The 25,966-nt window shown below is 39.4% G+C and overlaps 1 protein-coding gene across 2 annotated transcripts in view; it reads left to right on the forward strand.

Moving 5' to 3' along the window:
* The first annotated feature begins 2,961 nt into the window (after window positions 1-2,961).
* The window catches only part of P2RY8 (P2Y receptor family member 8), a 30,013-nt gene continuing 7,008 nt past the window's right edge, over window positions 2,962-25,966 (forward strand). The window contains exons 1-2 of one of the 2 annotated variants that reach the window (XM_085582360.1): window positions 2,962-3,206; window positions 6,664-6,878. The gene's annotated coding sequence lies outside the window, so the exon portion shown is untranslated. The remainder of the gene's footprint in view (window positions 3,207-6,663; window positions 6,879-25,966) is intronic. The other variant, XM_085582353.1, reaches the window with a different exon arrangement.

Genomic DNA, 25,966 nt, shown 5'->3' on the forward strand with positions numbered 1-25,966 from the left:
GAGCCCTGGAGATCTGCTCAAGACCTCCTGGTGCTGTATGACAGAGAAGCAGAAGTTCTCAGTAAACTCTTCTCTTTTCCTTCACCTTTGCTATGATACAGGATAGATTCACCAGACCCTTTTTCCTCCCTCTCTCTGTTCTGCTTGTCTTCCTTCCATAGATCAGGGACTCCTTCTTCTCTCAGTCTCCTTTGCTCCTGCCACCTTCTCTCACTTCCATACAGATTTACTCTTCCATCTTCTCACTCGCAAATCACAGGACTTTTTTTGGAGGTTGCCTACTGTCACACTCCCATATCACTGTACTTACAGACCTCCCACCACCACCTGTGAAAGCTGCTGATCTCTTTGTGTCCCAGTGCATTTAAAGCTGAGCTCCAGCAGAACTGCACAGCTCAGATAAAGCTGAGATGAGGAGCCCCTTGGAAAGGTGGAATGATAGCTTGCATTCTTCTTGTTTTCACATCACAGCTAACATTGTGTCATGTCCTCCCACTGTTAGACCTTCCTCTGCTCATGGAATGACAGGCTAGGTCCATCAGAAAGACCCCAAAGCACGTCCTGTGTTTAGCCTGCAATTCTGCATTCCTCCAGACCCTCCTCAGCTGCAGAAGAGAATCTAGTGTTTGCTTCTCTGGGAATAGCATTGCTGTTAATGAATGATAACATTCAGCCTTACTGCAGCTCCCCAAAACCGTTTTTTTTTTTCTCTTTTTAATATGCAAAAGGTTGGTATGGCCTGAGGCTGGGTAGCCCTCAAAGCCTTGTGCAAATCAGATCCCCATCTGCATCTGCTTCCTCTGGGCTCCAGGAACCAGAGCCACATTCAGGTCAACCTCAAGGCTGTTGCAGATTGACTGTAGAGGAAGACCTCTGCACTGGAAAGATACTGATGAACTTTCTAACATCAGTTAAAAAAATAATAAAAAAAAAAGTCTAAAATGCCACCACACTAGTCTAAAATATCCTACACAAAAGTCATATCCCTGTTTCCCAGGAGAACACAGCTGAATTGCAGGTCTTTTACCAACAAAGACAGGAACCCAAATACTCAGACTGCTTAAAACAGCTCCAGAGAAGACACTCAAAGCGAACTCCAAAGCCTGCTGAACTCAGTGAGAAGCTGAATAGGGACTCCACCCAAAGGAAACTCACCCATAAAATTGACACTGTTAAAAATTGACACTGTTGCTCATAATCATTCTGAAAGGCATGACCAGTCTTTAGAGGGATGCTTTCTTAGCACTTAATTGCTTTCTGAGGAAATTTTAGCATGGCCAAATGAAAGTCATCATATTGACTACCTTGTAGAAGTAGTATATTTAATTATTAAATAATTTTCATTATACTGTGTTATGATCTATCACAGTATATTGTACTGCAGCATTAATTAATAATATATTCATTATAATACTCCAGAACTGTAGAATTTAATTGCTTTTTACCAAAAGTACATGCAGGGTCTTTTCATTCTGAAAGTTTCTTTCCCCAGTTTTAGAGAGGAAAGCTTCTTTAAAAATGGTAATGAATTAAAAGTTGAAAAAATTTAATTATTTGTAGACTATATGATCAAAAAGTAGAAAAGAAAAAGCTCTATTTCCGGTCTGCTGTATTTGAACTAAAAGAAGATTGTTAAAAAAATAGCAACCAAAGAAACAAATCAAATCTCATTTTTTGGAGGAGCTTTTAGGGGGTCCTATTAAATATATTTTGTACTCTTTCAGGCTATGAGACTGAAACTCCTTCCTGTTTACCTGTGGCTCATAGTGAGAATACTGACAGTTGGTTTCAATTTTTTATATGTGGAAGTGAGATGAGTTAAAGCAAGAACTTGAGTCTCCATCCTGCAACCGTTTTCAAAGTAAAATGCCCTGGTGTATCTGCATACAAAGCTATGGCATCAATAGCCATAGCTTGAGGAGTCACACAAATGTTTTGTCCTCCATTCCAAGACAACACTAAGCACCTGCTCAGATCTAGGATCTTAAGTATCTTCATTATTTCTGTGGTGTACTGTAAAAGGATAAACTTCAAGTGCAGACCAGCCTCATCAGTGTTTTGTGGGAGCATGCCTCTTGAGTCTTTGTTATTGGAAATAATCATTAGGAAAACAAAGGTAAGACTTAACTTGCAGAGAATAAGGATTTTTTGTAGTTTTTATAAAATCTTGATTGCATAAAAAACCCCCATGCGAGCATATGTATCTATATAACAGAAGAAATTTATTTGGATGTTAAAATTCCCAGATAAAGAATCTTGCAAAGGTATTTTTTTTTCCACTGCCTATATTCAAGAGTGTCTTGAATGACAAACTCTGGTGTAGACATCTACAGTGCAAATTCCCAGAGCTAGGCAAGACAACCCCATTCCTGTCTCAGAAAACCCCAATATGGGTGTCTCCACAGGCTCAGAAGCCCAGGTACCACCTTGGGTTCTGTATGGAGGTGTCCACTCCCCAGAAGTAGCTTGTGCTTTTGTGGGCAGCTGGCTATTAATAGCTTTCAGGCTAGTGAGTGTTTATATGCTAAATCTCAGAAATGCCTTTTAGTCAAACAGATACATTTAGGCAAAGGGGGCAGGTTTTCAGGCACAGAGGGGTTTTATGTGCAGAGGACTAACTCCTGATACTCCAGGATGCCTGACTTTCAGCTGGAGAGCCTCTGTGTATAAAAGTATCATACACCATATGTATATGCAATGCTTGTCCAGGCTGCAATGGATGCCACTCCTTCAAATAATCTCATTTTTTACCTTGCTCTCTTGGGCACCACAACACTGAATTCATGATGAGAATGTTGCTCCACTGCTCTAAACTTCTTCTATAAATGAGAGTTGGGAGTTCAAGCCATTATTCTGGGTCATTTCTGCATTTTGTTACATAAGTGTCACTCAACAGTAAAATGTACTTGGTCACAGTTATGCAGAAGACACTGCCGTTTTTGTCTTTCACAGAGGTGATCAGAGTCTTCTCCTCTGGCCACCTGCATATTCTCAGTGTGAAATAGAAATCATGTGTAGGGCAGAGCATTCATTACCAAACTGAAGTGGAGCTGTACTTGAAGGACCTCGAAGTGAGGAAGGAGTTAATCGTTGCAAAATAGTCATTTCCTGAGTCCTCTGGTTGGATGAGTAAAAACTTTCAACTATTTCTATTTCTTCTGTGTCATTTAAGAGGCTTTCAAGGTGCACTGTACCTCTCAGACCAGGTAAGGAGTACAGCTTTTCACTTCTTGATTGTTTATTCATAATAGTTTCTCAGAGCAGCCAGACTCAGTCAAGACTGATGTTTTCTCCCTCCTATTATTTACATCTGAAGCGAGAACAAAGTTCTTTAAAATCCAAGAAGTACATGTGTCTCTTTGTGCCAGATGAGTGTGAGCTGTAGAAATAAAGGAAAAACTGTATGGCATAATAATAGAGCAAAGATAATTAAGAAATTATGTTGCACATATTTAGAAGTCAGATTTATTACAGCAAATGCTGCAGTAAAAGAGAAAGAAAACTCATCACCGGTTTTAAGGAGTTCACTCTGCAGTAACCACTAACAAAATAAGGAGCTCTCAAGTGCACAGTTTGCTTTAGTGGGCAGAGTAGTAAAAATCATAGAGTATCTTCAGCTCTGTTTCTAAAAAGAGGAAAAATTAACTTCTACATAGTGGGGAACAGGAAAAAAAAATCAAACCCAGCTAATTCTGGACCAGTTTTAGCTGTAAATCTGGACCTGATATCTATCTTTAGCTACTGCAGAATCATGTACTGTACTCATCCTGAGACTGCTCCAACAGTTTGCAACAGCCCAAAACACACAGTGAAGTGACTGTGGAACAATATCATGGGATGATACAATTTCATCAGGGTCTTTTGATGCATAAAAGCTGAACTCAGACAGGCACCAGAAGGCAGTCCCACAACACAGTGCACTTTTGCGTATGACATTTATTGCCTCTCAATAGATAAGGAGAGAGATTATTTGTGTGAAAACCTTTAGTTCAGAAACAAGCATAAAATAGCCATCTGTGGGGAAGTTATTGCAGTAATGTGCTGTCATCGTGTCACCATACAGAAAGGGAAATTGTATGTGCCCTGCTGATCCCTGAGTGAAATCATACACTGGTATGGCATTTGTGGGTTTTTTAAGACTCAGGGGAGTTTTTGCGTTTGTGGGGTTTTAAGTCTTTGCTTGTTATCAGTTTCAATGTTTGGATATTGACTCCTTGAATGTTTGGTTTAAACGTTTTCTGGATTTTATACATAGTAGTCAGGAGAATCTAGTTAGGACTTTTAACAGCATTGGTTTGATTCAGACACAAATTTTCCATCCATGTTGGCACTTCATTCCTAAATTATTTCCACTTTACTTGTGAAATTGCTGTTAGAGTAGCAATTGAACCTCTGTAATGAACTACACCCTCAACAGACTCAATGATCTACATGATGTTTTGTCACTGCATCTACACATGGGGACTTAATATGAACCTCAGCTGGTATCAGACTGGTACCCTGGCTTTTGCAGCTGCCCCATGCAGGCAATCTGATCAAGAACCCCAGTCTTCCCTTGCAAACAGCTGTGTCAGTTTAGAAACAACCAGAGAACATGTCACTGTTCTGCTAGGGAAAAGGCTATGGCAGGGGTAGAAGTATTTGCATCAGCCTTAGTCTTATTTTGAACATCAGTGCTAAGAAATTTGCTGTTTTTTATATGTCTGTATGGTGTTAGTTGGTAAATTCGTGAAGCTTATGCCATAGTTTGCTGGAGGAAAGCTGGCTGAGATGTGCCTACCACCCTGCAGTCACATTTCCCAGTTAATGAATAGGCACAGCTCAAGGGAAAGTGCTCAGCAGCTTTGTGTGGGAAGAGCAAACTGAATCCAGGCATTCCCTGTCACCCACCAGCATCTTACCCACTGCTCGTGTATTCACCTTCTGTCTTGCAGCATGGGTTTGGGTTCAACTCAGATAGGTCTGCCTGTGCAGATAATTAGGCTTTCACTGACGACTGTTAGTGCAGAAAAGGCCAACTCAGGTGATATAAAATGTTTGCTCTCAGTGCTCTTTCAGCATCAGTATCTTTGTTTGATGGGGGAAAGGGTGCACTCCTCTGTTGGAGGGTGCCGTTTGTTATGTGGAGGGGTTATGTGTAACAGCACTGAAAACAAATAGCAGAAAGGTCGTTCACTGTATGGTAGCTTTGGTCTGCCACAGTAACTGCTTCATTCTGATCAAGTGGCCAGAGGGGAGAAACCCAGACACAACTCAGCCACAGCAAGTTATTGTGGTAGACTCCCCTGTCCTGTTTGAAAATGAAGGCACACCAAGACTGTGTCACCTCACATCTAAAATATGTGCTGGTGTTGTGCATATATGTTGCCACTTAAAAACTTCACATTTGCACAGTTCCCAGATAAAAAGTTGTTTCAAAACAGAAGTTCAGGGGGGTTCGCTGCTGAAAACTAATGTTTGCAAAGCTTTCAGTTGGACAGAATGGAGGTTTTCTTATCAGGCATATTTATTGACACCGGTTCCATGCTCTTCACAGCATGCAAAAGGAGCTTGAAAATGTAGCTCTTTTCTGAAAAATGACATTACAGAAATGACATTACAATTTGGACCTTGACTACTGCCCCCGGAGCTCCTGGATGAAATGAGTTCTATTTATAATTAAATGACTGTGGGATTGTTGTTCTGGCTTGATTATTCTTATTGCCAGCTCTCAAATGGGAAAGTCAAGCTGGTGTTCCTCTTGGGCTTACTATTTATACACAGGAAACCTGAGAGGGAAGCAGCCTGAGAGTTAAGGTTGTTACTTAAAATAGGTTTAAAATGGGTAATGTAATCCAATTTTTATCTAAATTACTTGCTAATCAATCAGAAATATCCCACAGGATTAATTTTATATATCTTTGAATCTGGTAATGTCTGATCCAGTCTCTTTTCATGTATTTTTGATTGGAAGCCTTCTGTCCTTACAGAATTTTTCTATTGGTAATCTTGTTTTTCAGTGTTGATGAATATTTAACTAAAGCTGAATACTCAGAGAAAGAGAGAGAAATCTGTGTATGCTTCATGCAACAAATCAATAATTAAATACTGGGTTTTAGCTGTCATTGATATCCTAACAGAGAGGTTCAGCCTTTTTGCACACATACTGATCAGGATCCAAGAGTTGTTCAGGCTGGAGCCAGGGATCTGCAAGTTTGGTCATCAAGAGCTGCACATTTTTGTCACATTTTCACAGTACTGCATGAATAATTTGGGCTCAGCAGATGGTGAATTGAAAATCCTTGCTCTCCCAACTGCAGATTAAATCTTGAAATAAGAACAGAAATTACACCTTGCTAAGGTCATGAAGAAGTAACTAGGGCTACTTACTGTGAGATACCCTGCACCTGATCCACATCTGCAAAAATGAAAAGGGAAAATAGCAAACCAACAAATATGTGCTCTTTTTTCTTCATCTTAAGATGTCTAGAATCTGAAGCATTGGCAGTCCTGCACAGGTATGTTTTACAGCTAAGAAACCATATATTTGAGGCTGTGAAAGAAAATAGAAATGCTATCAGTGTTTGTCATTGTCACTCTTTGCAATTATCTTTATATATGACTTTTTTTTTTTTTTTTTTTTTTTTTTTCCCTAAAAGATTTCTTGTTTGTTCCTTTCTGCAGATCTTACTCATAGAGGAAATCTGATCTGCTGCAGCACGGAAACATCAGCAGTGAGATGGCGAGACAAATTCCTTAGGGAACTGCCTGTAAGTCTGGTCAACATTTAAGAGGAAAAGTTTTGCATTTTCTTTGGCAGGATGTTACATGCAGAGTTTAGCTGTACGAGGCAATTGCTGAGGCAATAAGGAAATATTCAGGAACACAACTTTGAGTAGGTGAGTAAGCACAAAGGCAGAAATAATCTTGTTAGGATTTTTTCTTTCTTCCCTGCCCCACCCCCTAAATTCTGAAAAACATGATTGGTCTTTGAGACTTGCTAAATCATGCCTATTTGAAATCCTGTTCTCCTAGAATCCTGGATACACCAAATAGACCCCACTTTAGGGCTACAATGGTTCAGCAGTTGAAAGCTGTGAGAATAAGCCTTTTGTACTTTTGTTGCTTCACCTTGTGACAGTCAAGCAGTGCAGGGATCAAAGGGAAATCCCCCTGGAACACAGGCAGTGGTAAGAGATAGGGTAGGAAACTGTGGATAAGTAAGCACTGAAATGGTGAGGATGAGACCAAAAAAAGCAAACTGGTAGTACAAACTCGGGGTAGATGACAGAGGGTGAGATCTGGACAGCAGTTAACAGGAGGAAGAGAGACTTTGGGTTACATGCTGCTGCTGATGAAAGTGGATTTGTAGAGGACAGCAAGGTGTGATTCTTTCAGGTCTTTCCCCAAGATACTCTGGAGAAGCCCCTGAAATATTCAGGTCTCAGAAACATAGAAGTAAAAAAAAAATTGTTTATTTAGTATTTAGGACAAGAGTTTGAACAGTGCATTTTACATAGGGCATAGTGTCATTTATTGAACAATCAGGAGAAAAAAGTCTAAATTTTTCTCATGGGGCCTTTGGAAAATTGCTGGGAAGGCATTGGTTCCAACTGAAATCAGGTGGGAAAAGGCAAGCTTAAACATGTCAATTTTCAAGCCTGTGACCTGCAGAGTTTCTAGACAACTGATTGAGTTAGAACAGAGAATCTTGGATAATTTCCTGTCTTCAGCTTGTTGACTTACACCATTTGATTAGTAGGTGCATTCAACTAAAAAGCAACCAGGGGAGCCTGCTGATGAAATTCTGTCGCTCAAGATCTTCAGCTTTTTATTTATTCAGGCTGCTAGAACAGTAACCTTCCTGAGATAAATGGACATTGTGAGCATTTCAACTCGGAAGGAAAAGACACAACATTTTCATTAGGGACACCTTCCATTCCCTCAGTCACATGTCTCTGCAAAACTGCTGACCTCAGTTACACAGTGTTTAAATCCTCAGTGCACCAATCAGAGCTGCTGGGGTCTTTAGAAATACATAGTTAGTCAAAAAGTTTGCAACCTATCCATAATTGCAGCTAAGAGAAGTTGGCTGCTAGCACGTGAATGTGAGACTGAGTTAAATAGAAGCAAGGTCAAGACGTTAAGCTGTATTAAACACTACCTTGCATATTGCATACAGCATCTCTTTATCAACCTGATTTGTGACCTGCCACAGAAAATCACTGGCACCCAGTCTCTCACATGAAGATGTGGCTTCTTGGTCCCCCATTTTTCCCATGGGGCATAAACATGTCTTTAACACCTCTAAGAGGATGAAGAATGAAATTTCCTGTCACATGTCTGGCTTTTGCAACCTTAGCAATTCTCACCAGTGTAGACACATGATCTTAAAATCCGGTCTTGGCAGATAAAATAGCCTCACAAACTCATCCGTGAAGTCTTTTATGGTGAAATGCATGTTAAATGTTTGACATTTAAAACCATATATACTTGTAAAGATTATTTTTTGAGCTTTTTAAATGAAATGAAATTTGAAATTTCATTTGAAATTTCATTTTTAAATGAAAGCTCTTCTCTAAGAATCTAACAGGATATGGCACAGTTTTACATGTTATAGTAGGCTGATAGGTTTATTCAACTCCTACGTCTATTTCTGCTAATGTTTGTGGGTTGAGTACATAGTTACCCCCACATGACAGGGGCAGAGATCATAGCCAATATGGATATCAATAACAAATTATTATTGGTCTACCCTGGGCTTGGAAATGTTTACACTGAGTGGGGTGGATTTTTGTCGGTTCCCAGTTTGCACTGCTGCAGTACCATGAAAACCAAATGCAACAGTGCCAGGGAATCACTTTGTTAAATGTGGGACACCAGCATGTGGAAAGACTTGCTATGCCAGTTAGCAGCAGGAGAGCAGAGTGAGAAAGGAATCAAACAATTACGGAAAAATCAGTTCCTTTCGTTGTGCCTGTTTTTCTGACTGCTTCAACGTGTCTTTGGAACTACCGTAGTCATGAGTGTAGAAGGAAAAAGGTGGTCAGAAACAGAATTATTTAAGTTGGAGAAGACCATCAAGGTCATTGAGTCCAACCCTTAACTGAGCACTGCCAAGTCTGCCAGTAAACCATGTTCTGAAGTGTCACATCTTTTAAATATCTTTTCACATATCTTTTAAATACTTCCAGGAATGGTGACTCAACCATTTCCCTGGGCAACCTGTTCCAATGCCTGACAACCCTTTCCATGAAGGAATTTTCCTATTATTCAATCTAAACTTCCCTTGGTGCAACCTGAGGCCATTTCCTTTCTTCCTATCAATTGTTACTTGGGAGAAAAGACCAACCCCCACTTGGCTCCAACCTCCTTTCAGGTGGTTGTAGAGAGTGATAAGGTCTCCTTTTTTCTTCAGACTCAACATACCCAGCACCCCCAGCTGTTCTTGTGCTCCAGACTCCATTGTCCTTCTCTGTACATTCTCCAGCACCTCAATGTCTTTCTTTCAGTAAGGGGCCAAAAATTGAAAATCTTTGCCATTTTCAAAAGTGCATGTTGTCACCTGGAGATTTGACTTTCTCAAGTTTGAAATAAAAACCTCAGTGTTGCAGCTTGCCATTGCCAACGATTTTGTTGTTCACACTAATGTGCTACAGGAGCTGTAAATGCTCCCCTGCCCATACCTACCACAGCAAAGTAAAAAAGTTCACACCCTCTATGTATCATCAGCTTAAATTTTTCTAGTAAATCTGAAGAAAATAAGTAGGGGTATGTTCACAAAGAACCAGCCAGAAATTCAAAGTGTGCCAAGTGTTAGAAATAAAGCCATGCTTATATATTGAAGATATTTTGGTGTCCAGCTATTGGCCCAAGAGAACTGAAGGCTAGATGCTTTCACTTCCTTCAATGGAAGATAAAGATATGGTTCATTCATAAACTGGGTCTGTCACATGTTGGGTCAAGCAGGATTTGGTGTAGGATTTGCAGACTGGTATTTGTATCTACAAGAAATACTTTGTCTTCTATTCTGAGCTACATTTTCCTTGTTTGGACCCCAGACAGAAAAAAGGGGTAAGTGAAAAACATTTTGAACATTTAGGATGAGATGGTGACACTGCCCTTCAAGGGGAGATAATACCAACATGTGTTGATCCAGTCGCTCTGGGAACAGTAGAAAGCACTAGTCTTTTTTCTTACTATGACTTACAGTGGAATAATATATAATGAATATTATCCTTATTGTCATTGCACACTACAAAATTCTCCTGAATTATTAGGGCCCTTACACACAGAAAACCATATGCAGTTGCACTAATCAGGGAAAAGAACTAAAAAACATCAGGTGGAATTATAAATGTCTGAATTCCAGGCTTTCATTCAGCCAATTCACATTTTTTGAGAGAGGAGTGAGAGGAAAAATATAGACTCATGTATATAGACTAAAGATCATTTTCAAACAAAGCTGGACAGCAGCTTGGCTCAATAGCTCTCTGGGTTTTATCTACTTTCTCGCTTCTATGTTAACAATAAAGTGAACAAGTGTGTGATACATGTTCTGGGTGGCAGTTGCCCAGGACTCCCACATTCTCTTATGGATTCTCCTGTGTCACAGCCTTCTTCTACAGATGAGGCTACATGCTCACCCACAGACTTCATTTGTCTGGTAAGAAAGCATACTGAAATACGAGTCTTTCATTTCTAAGTCCTAACAGCCCACTTGGTTTCTGTGAATAGTGTTCATTGACTGACTCAGAGAAAGAATTGCCTGGCCCAGCATCTCAGTGCAGGTTCTTTCTGTTATCTCCACCATGCTCCACAGAGCCCCAGCCCTCACCTTCCATTTCTGCAGCCCACTGTCACTGTGCCCTTTTACCTACTTCTGGGAGGGAGACAATAGATTCAGGCTGAGCTTTCTGCAAGGACATTATTGCCTCAGTGCTCTCCTCCTCCTCCTCCCCCAGAGAAATGTGCTGTAGAGACCTGTGGGGACTTACTTCCTTTTTTGAGATCTGAGCCAAAGCTTAAGTCTCTTGATGTGTAGCCATCAAAGGCATCAAAGATAAATAACTCGAAGTAGTGCTGGTAAATAAATATCTTGCAGACTGTTACTCACTGCCTTGTTTCATGCACGGAGTTAAATGGCATTATATAGAAGCTGAAAGTTAAGCTTGCAGTAATTAAACTTCTAAATAGTTTTGAACATCAAAATTAAATGTTTTTAGTTTTATCTATTTATTTTATATTTATTTTATTCACATTTATTTACTTATGAAATTAATTAGTCCTAAACCATCCTTAATCTAAATCCTTTCCACAACAACTCACATTGGTGAGAAATTATGCCATAGATTTTAGTAAGGCGCTACGTACAGACAATTGCAAATGACAGCACTTTTTCTGAATACATCTGCATCATGTTTTATGTATTAATTTTTTTATATGTTAGGACTACAAAGATTGTATTGCTGCTGAATCACTACTGTTGATCATGATAAATGACAAGACTATTTCCCCAGTGGAGAAACAGTCAAATATGGTACAATTTTTTAAAAGACAACAGAGCATGCTCAGATCAGAATTACTGAGTATGTAAATGTTCTTTGCAAATCAGTTTGTATTTATCTTTTTGACTCTGACAGTCTCAGTGTCCTTTGTGGCAAACCTCACAAAGGGTTTTTATGTGCTTGTTCTGTTTTATGTACTTTTGATCCACTCAATCTCAAATTAAATAACTAGATAGAAAAAATAGTGTTACCCTACACCGAAAGGGTTTGGAAACCAACCTCTCTTCTCCTTATTAGAAATAATCCCTTCACTGCATGTTTCGGTCTTGTGGGTGAGAAAACTGTGCTTGCTTTTTTGGCTAAAAGTGTAGTGTTTCCAATTCTGAAGTTCTCATTGCAGTTTCCACTAGTTACAGATACCCATAACCCCAGGAAAAAAAAAAAAACCAAAAAAACCAAAACAACAAAAAAAACCGAGTTTGGGGCTTTTCTGTGTTGTTTATACACCGTTTAAAATGTCATCAAGTATTTCTTAACCTTTTTCTCTGCTTAAAAGCAGATTGTTTCAACCACTACTTCCTTATTTCTCCTCCCTTCCTCTTAACTCTTTAATAGAGGATTTCTACATGTGCTTTTCTTCTTTATTTCCAGTCTATGAATAAGTCGATCTGTACATCTGTCACACTATGATACCAAGTATCTCACACACGGATGCTAGATGTAAAAGAGGGAAGAAAAGAAATAAGAGTAAACTTTATTTTCCGACATAACTATATATAGAATTCTAAGAGTGACTGTGGATTGGAGGGTGAAATTGCTACCTCTCCAACCACACTGGTCAAACCAACAGTCTACCAATTCTCTTCACCCACAAAAAGAATGTAAAGTAATCATTATTTACAAGAACAGTGTGAGAAAATTCAGTAGAAATATGTAAAGAACAGAAGGCATAGAAAACTTTTAGAAGAACTTTAAAACTTTCAAAAAAACAAAGCAACATATATCCTTCCAGCCAACTGGGATTATGAAAGCCAAGAAAACTTTAGGGTAGCTTTTCATCAGAACAGCAAGATGTAGTTGAAGTGTTGACAGCAGTTTGCTAGGAGTGGGGGGAGAGGTGGTGTCAGTCTCTTACCACTGAAAGACTTGTAGTCTTCCCATTCATCCTTCTGACAGTTTTATTTTGACAGCCTGGATCACAGATAACATTGTACTGTCACCACACAACACTGAAAATTACTTGATCATCTCCTGCTTTCCTCAAACCTTGTCCTTCACAGTGATGTACCCACATACCCACTGATAGCAGCTGGTCATGCCAGCAGTGACAGGATGTCACAAGAGATAGCTAAGGTCCCTTTCTGGCACAAGAAGGTATGTGTAATCTCCTCCATGTATGTCCTGTGAGCCTTGTTCTGTTAAAAAACATCAGGTTGGTCTTTGCTCTGAGGCCAGCCTGAGCCCTGTTGTAGCTCCATGAGCACAGCTTTCATTCTCACTGGAGTTCTTTCTCTGGCCTGGCTTCTTTGGTATTTCCCTGTGTAATTGCCCCCCTTGGCAGAAAATGTAGTTAGTGTAACTATGGGATCTTTCTACTGTTTTCTCCCATTCCAGCCAGGAAGGGGGAATGTGTAAAGGATCTTAGTAAGACATAGAGCAAGTAAAGTAAGTAAGACATAAAGCAAGTAGCTTTCCTATGTTGAATGTCTTTCCTAGTCTGCTGGGACAGGATATCTGTTCTCGAAGAGTTTAGCAAGACATTTGAACTCCATGATCTAGAAGACTGATTGAGTGGCAGTACATTCTGGAAGATATGCCAGAGTTCTTGAACTAGAGAAAAGCAATTGGGACTGCAATAAAAGCAGAAAAAGCAAGTATTTTTGACTGCCACTGATACTTACAATAGAGGATGAAGACCATCCATCCAGTGTGAGACTATGCTCACCAATGGATGATGTAGCTAGGAGCATAAGAGATTCTTCTGCAAAAGGGGCGTAATCCTAGGAGGCAGAGCAAAGCAAATGTGCATTTGTGACTCACATTATATGCCTAGCATCAGGCCTCTGCCTGTTCATATGCCTGACCTACTTGCTGGGATCCACTCCAACCCTACTCCGAAGGAGAAAACTTCCATCACATGTGGAATTTCTAATTTCTGATCTTTATGCTAGCACTGAAAAAGGCTCTAGGAGCCTAAATGCTCTTTTGTTACCACTAAGTGCTAAAACTCAAGACTGAGGTCTTCAGCTGTTCAGCTTTTGCTAAAGGTGCCTTTACAAAAATTATGAACCCCAACAATTAAATCCTTAGAAGCCCATATATCCTAATGACCAGCTCAGGCTGAAGGCCTGAAGTCACAGTTGTTGAGTGAAAGGAAGACTGTTCCTTGTGCTGCATCAGTTTGAGTACCTAGTAAACCATAAATTGCCAAAACACTTATTGGAGTACATCCTCCATGGGATACAGAACGAAGCAAGATGTCAATGCAATGTGCCCTTTAGTCCTGTGGATACTTATGGCACTCCCCTAAAGACTATGGATGTTTACCTGGCTGAGATTGGAACCAAGCATTCTTGCAGAAATGCATTAATCATAATGTTATTCTCTACAAGTTGTCTTTACTCCTGCAGCTGAATTTGTTCCAGGTTGCATGGTACCACGGGGATATAAATTCTATAGGTGTGAAAAACAAACTCTAATGTTTGTTTAGTACTTGAGAGGAGAAGACATCCAAAATGCAGTTCCTATTTCAATGTAATGTATATATTTTCTGTGAAGCAACTAATAGAAAATAGTATTGCTAACTGCGGGGGGGGGGGGGGATTAGATTTCAATCTCCTTGCTCTGAAGAGAGAAATAAATTAGTATCTCCCACTTCCCTATTGTGTGATATTTAGGAAGTGTGAATAGTACTCTTTTTGCTGGTTTGTATACTTCTGGGTTTTGTGAGAACAGACAGATGCAAACATCTCACTGAAGCAGAAATTTCAGGGGTAATACATGGTTGTATCTAGAGATTTCCTTGAAATTCTCCACAAAGGGTATGGAGGCTTTTACACACCTCCTCTGAAGCTTTCTCAGAGACTGTTTCTGTCTAGCTTTCTTGTTGCTCTGTGTCCTGATTTTCTGTATTTCATGGTAAAATGCCTAATTATGAGCTGATGAGGTGGAGACATCTGAGATGTCTCCACGGAAAGTCCTCAGCAGGCAGATGTAGAAACTTATGTTTCTACAACCCAAGGCAGAGTAGGTGTGGATGGTGGTGCACTGGCCTCTCTCTGTGGATTTACATTCTGTTTTAATACCTCTAGGTACTTGCTGCTCTCCTGTGTCTCTCTTTCCTTTTTTTTTTTTTTTTTTTTTTGTGATTGAGCAAATCTAACCACAATCTCTTTTTACACCCAGTTTCTAAAGAAAGTCTTTTGCCTGGTTTTCAGCTGAATTGTTGCTTCACTAGTAACAAGACATCAGAAACACGGTAGACAAAATAATACACTGAATTCTGTAATATTAGGCATTCAGTCATTTGAGAACCAGAGAATCTTATAGTACCTTGAAGTTTGTGGAGATTTATCCTCTTAGGATATTATTACATTATTATAATTCATAAAAAAAAAATCCACTACCCCTAAAGAAATACTTATTTTATTTTGATAATTGATTTAGGAAGTCTCATTATATCATCAGTTAAAGTTCAAGGAAGTGCTCAATTTCAAATGCCACTTTACATGTTCTCCTTGTAACTCTTGTAGCATTTACAAAGCAAGACACTAATATTCCTTGAACCATCAGCAGCAAGGTAACTGAGTTGTGCAAAAAACCATAGTATTATTTAAAGAAAAAATTATATGAGAGTAGGAAAGTGACTTTTCAGAAGGCATTGAGCAAGTGAGAGAGAGCACTGGAATTTAAGATGTTCTGCTTATCATCCTCAAGAACACACCTACAGTCTTGTCAACTCTTGCTAATCCAGTCAACCCTCAGAAGAGACCTGATTCTTAATTGTCCACCTCTTGTAATTGCAGGGAGCCTTTTCCACAAAGAGATACAAAGAAGACATTAACATTTTCATCTCCTTATTGGCATGGCTCTCTGCAGGACTGATAAAGAGGAAGCTCACTGTGAGCGTTGCCTTCAGTCCACTTCATCCCAGCACTTTAGAAGTGGTTTTGGAGTGCCAGATCCTTTTACACAGTTCAATAAGGTGGCTCCTTACTCTAATCTAGAAAGTCATATTGCTTTGGATATAGTGGCATTGTGGGGAGGCCACTGATACTGGTCAAAGTATTGTTGCTACGTTCTCATTGACAGTTTTGGAAGCAGGAGACAAATTGTGTTTGCTTTTGCTTTTGCAAAAGTGTGCAGGGAAGCTAGTCAGGAATGCCACTGCTAAGGATAGATTCCTAAAATATTTGGATGCCTTCTGAGGACTTAAGGCAAAATTAGAATATTTTCCAAATACTGCTTTGCATCAGGTAGGTAAAGAAATAGGAAAAGAAACCCCAGAAGAAAATAGTATTAATACAAAGGGCAATGTCAAGGAGTTTGGCATGTGATGCAACCTAAAAATAGGGGACTAATATGAACACTTATTCAAACTAAAAAGTACTCTGTCTTGTGATTAGGGTGACCATTTCAAAATATTTCCTGTTGTGATTGTATAACCTTGAAAAAGAAAGGTTAAGTTTAAGCTGGTGAATTGCTAGTCTTCTCTTTCTGCTGGCCTTTGTAAAAATAAGGTTTTCTTTTACATTAAAGAAACAGGTAAACAAAACTAAATGACAAGCCTTGAGGGTTTTGTGGAGGTTAGTTTACATGATGCTGTAGCAGAATGCTCTAAAAACTATCAACCTACACAGTACAAACACAAGTAACTTTTATATGTAGTTTTAGTATATCTAAGAAGCATCTGTAGAGATGGTGTGGGAGTGAAGGGAGGGCTGAACTGAGGAAACTGATTTTGAAAGCTGTTTTTTTGTGTGTGCAATTTTTTTAAAAGAATTTCAGAGAATGGAAAGAGGAACCTACACTGAGAAGCTAGGCCAAACTTGTAAAAAACTTTCCCCACAGCGTGTGGTGAAACATCATTTATCACTGCACTCTTATCTTTAGTATGTTAGCATTATGGTTTTCTCACCTGCATGGACAGATGGATGGATGAAGCTAGAAGGGATTCTGAGAATTTATTTTGTTTTTCCAGGCTCTTTTATGAAAATGTAATGCACAACCTTTATTAAACCATAATCCTCAAGAAAATGGATTTATTTTAAAGCTTAAAACTCCTTTGCTTTTCTTTCTCTCTTTCTCTGTATATTTGCATGATGATAAGGCAATGCAAGACAGAGAAACACGCAGAGAAGAAGAAAGGAAAATAAAGTTTCTCTCCTGAAAAGTATTGCCTTTAGGTTTTTATAAAAGTTTTTCTGAGATGTTGAAATAAAAAGGACTCAGGTCTGTTTCTTTCAGTTCCCTGAAAAATCTTCAAAACACTGCATTTTCCTTCATTTGCTTGCCAAACCACATTAAACCCCACCACAGGCTGTAGTGCTCAGTGGCTGTCACAAGCACGGGTGACTTCATCTGGCATGTGCCACCAGGCCTCTCAGTGCCGAGCTGATGCCACACAGCGATGCTGGCTGGGAGCCATGTGCACAGGCAGAAAGCGGGCCAAGGGTCCAGGGCATTTCAGCAGGGCTGGGGAGAGCAGAATCTTGGCAGCTCTGTGCAAAAACCCCATGAAGGCTCTGAGCCCCTGAACTTCTCATGAGCAAGCATGAGCAATGAGTCCCAAAACAGAGCTGGGAACTAATAGTAAAAAATAGATAACCTCCAGTATTCTCAGAAAGAGAAGTGAGAAAGTAGCTGGTGCTGATTTTTCTTCACTGTGAGCTGGGAAGCAGGCTGCATTTTCAAAAGGCCTATCCTGTCTCTACTTCCAGGTAGTTGAGGGCATCCTTGGGGTTTCAGAAGGGAAGGTGGCTGCTGTGATGTGATCCCAGCCACTGCAAAAGCATCAGGTGTCTGCCAGCAAAGGAGCTTCCAGCGACAATTCTCCTTCATGATCTGTGGCACTACAACAGAGTGAAAAAGAGAACCAAAACCTTTTGATATGGAAGCTCTAATGAGTGTACAGGTTTCAAGCTTGCCATTTGCTAACAATTCTCAGTTAAGGAGTGGAAGTTGTAGAAATTTATTTGCAATCATCTATAGGCCAGAGTTCTTTGGTGTCTGGATTGGGAAGGGGAGACTGCAGGTGAGTGCTCCTGCTGCTGTGGACACTCAGGATGGCAAAAGCCTGAGCTGAAAGCTGCTAATCCTCATCTTGTGAGGAGCCCTTCACTGGGTCTTGAACAGCTGATTTCCACAAGGAATCATATTTGATGAAGACACACATTGCCAGAGCATATTTTCCTAGTTTGGTTAGTGGTACTTGAAAGGTTTTTTTTATTTCCATACTGTTTGCTCTCAGCTGATTTTTCTATCCCAAGCACATCGCTACCACATTTATGTGATTAATGATGCAGTCCTCCAGTCACAGCCTTCAGCCCATGGAAATTCTGTCTTGTGTAAGGATCCTGAAGCAGCATGGCACATTTTGGCAGGGCTGTATCAGTGAGGCCATACCATTCCTAACAGTCACTTTCTGTCATCAGACTTCTCTGATGCCTAAATTAGGTCAGATTCCCAGCTGAAAACCAGGGCAATCAGCCTCAGCATTTTTACACTTTTCATTTAACTGTTTTTCTATGTATCTGGGTTTTTTGTGGCTCACTGTTTTATGTGATGTGCTTCACACACTTCACACGTAGCAACTGTTAATCCAGTTCCTTCCTGGACTTTATTAACACCTTTTCCTGTCCTTTTTACTAAGACTGCAGGGAATTTAATAATACTGAATACGTGTCATCCTGAACTGTACACTTTTATGTGCCAGTTGGCTCTCTCTAGTTTTTAGTTTGAAAGCTATAACATTAATTTTCAGTAACATAAACATTGCCCTATTTTAGTTTAGGTCAAACCATATTTTCCTGATGGTACCATCTGCACCAAACATTTCCTTTATTTTTAAGTGCATCTATATCATTTTTCTATGCATCTGTTGTCAAGTTACACACTGAAAGTGCAGGAGTGTGGTAATATTTCAAAGCACATCACTTAGATATCTCTAGAGCTCTTAATAGCCCAAATTTTGTCTCCAAAGAACCGTCTCCTAGTGCTCTACTGTTACATGTATCTTATTGAAGCATAATGGTACCAGTGATCAAAATTTCCTGAGAGCAGAGTCTAGCTGGCAGCCTATTGCTAGGGGTCAGTGCTGGGCACAGTCTTGTTCAACTTATTCGTCCATGACCAGGGTGAAGGGACAGACTTCAGCCTCAGTGAGTTTGATGGTGATACAGAACTGGGAGAAGTGGCTGACATACCAGGGTGCTGTTCTGTCAGCCTGCAAGACCTGGACTGGCCCCCCACACAAACCAGCTGCAGAACATTTGACTTCTGCCTGTGATTATTTCACAGGTAGCATTCATTATGATAATGTATTGGCATATATCTGAGCAAGTACTGCAGCAGGAATAGAAGAAGACAAAATAATTTTTATTCTGAGTTCTTGTGATCATGTAAAACTGACTGTAGGCTTTGACACACAGGTGGAAGAAGATGGATATGGATAAAACAATGCATCTGATCATATTCTGTGCCAATTCATTTTCACACAAAAGCTGACCTGGTCATTTAAAGACAGCAGCTGAGTGATCCAAGTTTGACAGGGGTGAATTACGTTTTAGTGAACTAGCTCAGATTCTGACAGATTCCAGGCAACTATGGGCCTCCAGGAAATCAGGATCTGAATCAACAGGATGTTTAAAACAGGCTGGAATCAGCTTCAAACACCTGCACTTACTGTGGAAGTGACTATGTATGCAAATACTGCAGTCACTGGAGATCTGCCCAGTACAATAAACACTTTCCAACTCACCCAAAAAATAGATACTTAGATTCCTATGGATGATAAATCCATAGCTTTAGCAAAGACCAGGCAGTAGAGGCCACCTATACCCTGTCACTCAGTACTACTGGTGTGGAAATAGTTTTGACTATTCGCATAGATCTTAATTAATAGGAGGAACAACAATTCATCCTGTTTTTTTTTCCAGTCACCAGTTGTTATGGATCCAGCACAGGCTTTTTGGGACACATCTATTTACCCAGCGGGGTAGAAAGAAGTTTTGAATTTATTGAGATTAACTAATGGAAGCAGTGGAAAAAGCCCCATCTGAAGGCAGCTTACATGCTCAACAATTTATTTGATACACCCCCACAAATATTACTTCAAATTTCTAGCCCAAATATGTTATATCACTGTTAGAATTACTCTACATCATTTACTCAAAACATTTCCCAAATACCACACCAAATTATCCTTTCAGGTGCAGCTTCAAAACTTCATGGCCTGTCCTGTTTTTGGGCTTATCATAAGCTAAATCATTTAACAGCTACAGAATGTCATATCCTTAGTGCAAGTACAAAAAAACCCCATCATCTGAGGTTCCTTCCTTTCCTTTTTTTTTTAATTTTTATCTCTAAAGATAATCTTTAAGAGCATGCAGCAACTCTACCTCAATTCCTTTGTGGACTGATCAGGAGAGGAAATACTTGAAGAAGGCTTCACAGAAAAGAGAGGTGAAAAGATAGAAAGTAGAGATTTCAAACAGAATATATATATATATACACATATGCTTATACATGTGTATATTTATATATATTTGTTTGCTATAAAATGCCAGTTGGAGCACACATATTCAGTGTAAGACTCCAAGGTTCTGAAGACTGAGGATTTCTCTGTTAGGAATCTGTCACATTGTCTATCACAAATGCCTTGTGCTGATAAACTGTTAAATTATTTTCCTGGAATTTGAGGTCGGAAGGGAAATGATTGACTACACTTTTTCCTCTGACTCTTACAACAGCTGTGTGAGGCAATTACTTGTAGAGGGAAGTAGTTCATGACCAGAAGCCATTGTCTGTCAATCCTGGATACAGACAATATTTAAAACTTAAAGTTATAAAGGAAATCAGTTCATGTGTTATTTAAATTTCAACTACATCAGGCAATTTCATCAAAGTTCTATAAAAACATGTGTCTTCATCTTTCCATAAGTCCAGGCCAAGATAGCTGCAGGAGGGCCCTCTGGCACAGGATAACTCCACACTGTGCAGGATGTCTGCCAGAGGAGTTAAAGGGAGGCTTACAAGCTAATTGTTCATGGCCCTGCACCATCTGACAGACACTGTGGTCCGTTTAAGTGAAGGTTCCTTGCCAGGAATCAGAAGTTTCAGGAACTGCTTGCATGGCTTTTCCTCCCTGTGCAAGACCATATGGTTTCACCCAGAGGAAAATTAACTTGTGCTATTGGGAAATAGGAGTGTGCATATGGGCAGTGAATTCCTGAGCTGATATATTGAATTCTTCTGTTGCCTTAGCTTTGCTAATCTTTTTTAAAATATCAGTCTTCAAAAAATTTAGCTTACAAAGTCTGCTTATCAACATATATATAATATTCTAGCTATTAGCCTCTAAATTGGAACCTCTTCAAAATCCAGCATTTTTATAAGCTGACTTGCTCACTGGTAAAGCAAACTGCAAACTGATCTATTTTGTAAGTAGCACTTGAACTGTAAATACTGTAAATATACTTCAGATGCTGAGAGGTTTTTGTCAATACTGGCCCACAGACTTACTATTTACAAGAACCTGACTACTGCAGAAATAAAGTTTTTTAAAGAGCACATTACAGAATCACAGAGTCACAGAATCACAAGGGTGGAAGAGACCTTCAAGATCGAGTCCAGCCTGTTCCCTGATACCTCAACTAAACCATGGCACTGAGTGCCACATCCAGTCTTTTTTTAAACACATCCAGGGATGGTGACTCCACCACCTCCCCAGGCAGACTAATCCAGTACTTTATCACTCTTTCAATGAAAAACTTTTTCCTAATATCTAACCTATATTTCCCTTGACACAGCTTAAGACTCTTCCTCTTGCTGTCAGTTGCTGCCTGGAGAAAGAGACCAACCCCACCTGACTACAGCCACCCTTCAGGAAGTTGCAGAGAGTGATAAGGTCACCCCTGAGTCTCCTTTTCTCCAGGCTAAACACCCCCAGCTCCCTCAGACATTCCTCACAGGGTTTGTGTTCCCTTACCAGTCCAAGCCCCTTACCAGCTTTGTTGCCTCCTCTGGACATGCTCAAGCATCAAAATGTCCTTCCCAAACTGAGGGGCCAGAACTGGACACAGCACTCAAGGTGCGGCCTCACCAGTGCCAGGTACAGGGGGACAATGACCTCCCTGCTCCTGCTGGCCACACCATTCCTGACACAGGCCAGGATGCCACTGGCCTTCTTGGACACCAGGGCACATTGTTGGCTCATGTTCAGATGAATTTCACTCTGAACTGGTTCACAGTCACAGATGACTGTGGTTGTGTTTATGCAAATCTTACCTAAATTAGGGTGAATATTGCTAACACCAGCAGAGGGTCCTGACCTTGCTGATTTACACTTTGAAAAGGTGAAGGTTCAAGTGAACTAAAATTCAACTATCAGCAAAACTGCATAGTCCAGGATAGACACAGGAAATTTGAAAGATGATATGTAATTTAATTTTACTGCTTAGCTAGTTCTGCAGATTTGTTGCAGTATTTGCTTGTGGAGTTTCTTTGCCTCTCATCTGTATTTTTTAAATTTCACGGTAACAATTTTTTGTCTCAGTCTTTTACTATTTGGCCTGCTTATACTCTGTCAGGCTGGAGAACAGAAGCACTCCCTAGTAAGCAGAAATGACAGCATTACTTTGCTTCACTTTTGAATAAAGCAGATTTTCTCTAGATTGATACAGCTAACAAGCTCTAACAGGTATGCACATCTCCACTACATGAAAGCTGGTAGCGTTTCTATATTTTCTTACTGAAAAAACAGAGGGGTTTTTAACTCTCAATGTGAAATCCTTGTGGAAAGAAGACACTCTTGTTTTACCTTGTCCTGATGGTTTGAGGTCAGAGCTATAACCACTACAGGGTTTACTTTGACTGTGTGTACTAAGATAAAGACTGACATTTGTCTCTGAAAGAGTTTTTGTTTAATATGAGTATCACTTAACTTTTTCATTGTAAAAAATATGCCAGCTTTTGCAGTGAAGGTATACATATGGTTTACCTATGTCCTTTATCTGAGTGATCTTTGGTTAAAAATAAGAAATAAATATCAGTTTTATTTTTAAAGCTAAATGGCATGGACGGTCACGAATATCACAGCTAGTTAGATGCTTCCAGTTTTATTTTCCCTGCTCAGTAATACTTGCACACACATGTGCACAGAGGATAGAAGTGTAATTTCCCAAATGTATTTTTCTTATAAGAAGGTAAGGTAAAACATCAAATAATGCCTTTGTGATAACATAACTACAGGCTTAGCAGCAGTTTCTGATCTTTGTAATAATGATACTCAGAACAAAACAATAGGAAAATAAATCAGCTAAAAGAACAAGGAAGCCCAAATACAAAGAAATTTCTTAGAAGTCTTAGGTTCACATGTTCACTGAGTGAACCAAACTCTTGGCTTTTAGAGATGTAGAGATGCAACACTGCAAGCTAAAATTTGCATGAAGGTTTATTGCAAGGGTGAAAAAACCATCAAGACAAAACCTGCAGCCTCTTTCGGTAAGGCCCGTGTTCAGTTTAGGAATCGTTCAGACGGAGATGGACTCATTTACATTGCTCAGTTTGGTGAACTTGAACATTTGCAGAAGTGTTTCTCTGAATCACATAAATGAGGCTTTAGGAACTGTATTTGAGATGTTTTACTAAAAGGCATTTTTTGTTCTTGTTCTTCATATCAAACCTCCTTACTTCATTTAAATATTGAAGTGTTTCTCACTTTTCCCACAGCTCAAGATTACTGACTCTTGGCTCTTTACCTTCCCGACTCCTTCTTCTCCTCATACTCAGTTTACAATAGAAATTAAGCATTTGTTTTAAGGGATTTTACTCACTTCTGTCATGTCAGTAGTAATTCAGACAGTCCAGGAGGCATTGAAAACCCAGCAGGAACACTCTGTACTGAGAACCCCCAAGTTGTCTCTAGTTTTATCTACCATTAGGTAGATATAAACTGTCCTAACCCTTTAGCTCTTGTTACTGCTTGCAAACTGAGTAAGTAAAAGAAAATGTAAAATAGAAATAGATTAAAAAGCAGTATTTTAAGAAAAAAAAAATCCATTCTTCAGCTACACTTGCATTGATAAAAAACTATAATAGGACTTTTCTAAATGCTTACCATAAAATCTGTGCTTTCACTTTGCTTCATTCTAAATCTATTTGCAATTGAGTTGAAATTGCATTTCAGCTTTTTTTCCCTGTAATCTGGAACATGCCATCCTACATTCTTCAGCTAGAAGGATGTCTTTCTAAAAGTGTAACAATATTAAAGAAGTTATGAAATAAAAAGTTTTTAAACTATGCAATAGTGCTTTGACATGTTGTGAACCAAAAATTATGAAACACAATAGGTTTTGAAAGGCTTTATGCTGCATGATATATTTTTAAAGTTATTTTTTAATCTCAAAACACAAAGCAAATCTCAATTTTTTTATAAATTGGCAATTTTCATTTTGACTTCACTCAAGGGCTTTTCAGTCTTTTTCACAGGTGCACTTGACACTGACAACAGGAAGATAATAGATGTAAGAGAGAAATCACATCAGCTTAATTTAGCAGTTCTCTAAAAATAGAGACTGTTCCTCTTTCACAGCAAAAAAAATAACATAGATATCTTGTGACTTTTTACTGTTTGATTTTCAATACATCCTTTAATGTTTTATTTATCATGTTTTGTCAATTGAAGGGAAAGAAATCCCTATTCCTGTCAGTTGTCACCTTACCTTATGGTTGCAGCTTGGATGCAAACCTGATGCTACTCAATTTCCAAGTGAGTTTTCTGTGCAGAGTGCCATAAGCCAGTGAGTACAAAGAATAGCAAAAAAAATTCTACATGGATTTAGTGAGCATTACTCCAGAGGCTTAGTACTTAGACTAATATACATCCATCTACTAACTGTTTCAGAAAAGCTTAACATTTCTCCTTCTATGTCACAAGCTTGAGGACTGATGTAAATGTTAGCAAGACTGGATCATGTCACTTGAAGAATCCTTATTTAGATTTTGTTTCAATCTCTCTGTATGTCCATTGGTCTGTCATATTTCAAATATAGGGTCTCCTGAAATGAAAGCAAACCCATGTATTTTTAACACAGAAATGTATGTAACAGAATTATATCTTTTAAAATTATGCATATGAAACCATAACTTAGTGTGGATGTTTTAAAATCTGTGCAAGCTTCACTGATTTGAATTTTTTTGGAAAGCTGAAGTTGGATGTAAAAAGCTCATAAAATTTAAGAGGAATCTAATTTTAAACCTCTTAAGAGGGATTCTTTTCTCTCTTGAGGTGTTACATTTACAAATTAAACCACAAGAGACAGACAGAGACTGCGGATGCAGTGTGAAAAGGACACAGTTACCCTGAACAAGATGAAAATGTAAACACAGCATTAACTAAACCCCAACAGAAGCAGCAATGGGAGTGGTACATTGTGGTTCCAGCAGCTTAACCTGCTGTCATGGTTTTAGCTTAGCCAGCAGCCAAGCCCCACACAGTTGCTTGCTCACCTCCCCCACTAGGCAGGATTGGAGAGATATTTGAAAGGGTAAGAGGGAAAAAAAATGTGGGTTGAGACAAAAACAATTTAATAAGGAAAGCAAAAGCCATGCACACAAGTGAAGCAAAACAAGGAGTTAATTTGCTGTTTCCCATGGGCTGACAGGTGTTCAGCCATCTCCAGGAAAGCAGGGCCCCATCACATGAAAGGGTTACTTGGGAAGACAAACACCATCACTCCAAATGTTCCCCCCTTCCTCCTTCTTCCCTCTACTTTATATAAAGGTAATGATGTTACAGGTATGAAATATCTGTTTGGTCACTTTGGGCTACCTGTCTGTGTCTCCTCCTAGCCTCTAGTGTAGCCCCAACTTCCTTGCTAGTGTGGCACTACAAAAAGCTCTGTGGTGGCTCTGTGTAAGCCCTGCTCACTGGTAACAAGAATATCTCTCTGCTGTCAACTTTGTGTTCAGCACAAATCCAAAAAATAATCTTATACCAGCACTATGAAGAAAATTAACTATATCCCAGCCAAACCCCACACACCTGGGCTTTTAAAAAACAAATCATTACAAGTAAAGGTGAGTCAGAGCAGGAATTTCTTCTAGTCCAGGCTTTCCTGACAAGGAATTCAGCATTAGTGTCAGAGAATCTGGCAAAAGGAAAGATGAAATTGGGAGGAGGATTTTCTGTACTACACATTTCCTCAAGAGGCTATTTGCCCTCATGAATGGCATGCAACATCAGTCTTGTGTGCTTTGCA

The sequence above is a fragment of the Lonchura striata genome, chromosome 1, assembly GCF_050655825.1.
Source record: "Lonchura striata isolate lonStrDom1 chromosome 1, ASM5065582v1, whole genome shotgun sequence".
In the NCBI taxonomy this organism is placed as follows: Eukaryota; Metazoa; Chordata; class Aves; order Passeriformes; family Estrildidae; genus Lonchura; species Lonchura striata.